Below are 1,831 nucleotides of genomic sequence, written 5' to 3' on the forward strand. Positions count from 1 at the left end.
ATTTGTTTAATTACCTAATATGTCAAAATTACAATAAACACCTAATGTTGATTAGTAAAAACCATGAAATAAATGTTTTGAGACTATAATTTGGATAGTGTTGTTGAATTATTTAGTAAATTATTTTCAAATTTATCTTTCCTAACAAATGTGCTGTAAGTGCCGTAAGTTAAAACGAAAAAAACGGAAATTTTATGTGTTTATTTTAATCGATATTTATTATTTTACGTCAATATATTTTTGGGCAGTGCGACTGTTTTAGGATCACAAAAACTCTCTCCTCCCTAAAAGTTTCTGTTAAGATTTTAAATAATAATATGACTCATTAATCGAGTAAATATAATTTTATTATATATGTTATTTGAATAACAATTTTATAAAGTGCTTGACGAACTAATTCTATACATATAAGACCCGACTCTGCGTAAGTATGGATCTCTCTATCTTTGCATCTTCTCATAAAAAACATTTTTTTTTTAATCTTTTGCTACATATTACTGCAAAATTATTTTATCATATCTAATTCACATTTATTCTTATCTTGGTGTTGTTTTTAATGATTTTATCTAAACTAGTAGAACAAAATGTTTTGACGTTCATGATAATTAACGGGAAATAAAATTGGCAAAAAGTGAAAAAACAACATTTTTTTCGCTAAAATTTCAGAGGATCATAATAAGAATTAAACAAAACAGTATTGGTTTTCTTTATTTTAATTTAAATTAAATTTACGTTAAAAAATGTTCGAACTAACCTTAAAATTATTACAAATTGAAATCTGTGAAATATTATGTTTTATGAGTTAAAATTGAAAATGAAGCTATCTTATAATCAAGTTGAAACATAATATTTTTTTATCACACTTCGCAAAAATAATATTTCATTTCGGGTACTGCTACATTTTAACACAATTTAAAATTTTTTTGTTGATGCCAGAAATACCAAAGTGACTCGGTGAAATAACTAATTAGAAATTTTAAATGCTTAATTGATGTTTATCAAAGATACGCAATTTTGGCGGAATTACAATCACACGATAATAATTTTAATCTACAGTATGTTAAAAATAACAATAGCTGATTTTCCTATTTATTTAAATTTTTAAAGTTAAAATTATTATTTTTTTTAATAGGTATTTGAAGGAAATTTTATTAAATGTTGTTAAATATGTATTATAAAACGATTTTTCTAAAAGTTATCAATAAATAATAACTAAAAAAAAATAATTTCGCTAACATAACATTCATAAGAAAATTCTAACATAATAGATATACATATATATTTTTATTATTGTAGTATTTATAGTTAAATTACTAATAAAACATAATTAGTCTGGAAGTTCATTAACCTGGCATATCAATTAATCCAACCATAGTACAGTAATTAATAAACCAAATATAAAATCCGATTCAAAAAAATCAAATTTATAACTAAGTGATCAATATATTAATTTTTTTGACATAGCATGACAAATTTTATATAAAGATATGGCTAAATATTTTAATTAATTGGAGTTGCAATTTTTTTTTACCATAATTTACCATTTCGCATACCGTAATAGATTCGTAAATTTCAATTACAAAAATTTCCTATTCGCCCGAAAAAAAAATAAGCAATCTATAATCATAGTAAGCTATAAATAAGTGATATCTGCGATAGAAGTAGATAATACAAAAAATTAGTAATTTTTTTTTTATATCTGTAAATTTTTTATATTGATGTATATAATAGTAGTAATTTGTTCTAGTAAAGGTGCATAATTATTTATGCACTTAGCTTAATAAATGGTATTAGTAAGAGCCATTACATAAATATGTTATTAAAAATAATA

The 1,831-nt window shown here is 22.2% G+C and overlaps 1 protein-coding gene across 1 annotated transcript in view; it reads left to right on the forward strand.

Moving 5' to 3' along the window:
• The window catches only part of LOC106678000 (homeobox protein E30), a 73,536-nt gene that overhangs the window by 758 nt on the left and 70,947 nt on the right, over positions 1–1,831 (forward strand). The window lies entirely within an intron of this gene.

The sequence above is a fragment of the Halyomorpha halys genome, unplaced genomic scaffold, assembly GCF_000696795.3.
Source record: "Halyomorpha halys isolate HHAL.00 unplaced genomic scaffold, Hhal_1.1 Scaffold117.1, whole genome shotgun sequence".
In the NCBI taxonomy this organism is placed as follows: Eukaryota; Metazoa; Arthropoda; class Insecta; order Hemiptera; family Pentatomidae; genus Halyomorpha; species Halyomorpha halys.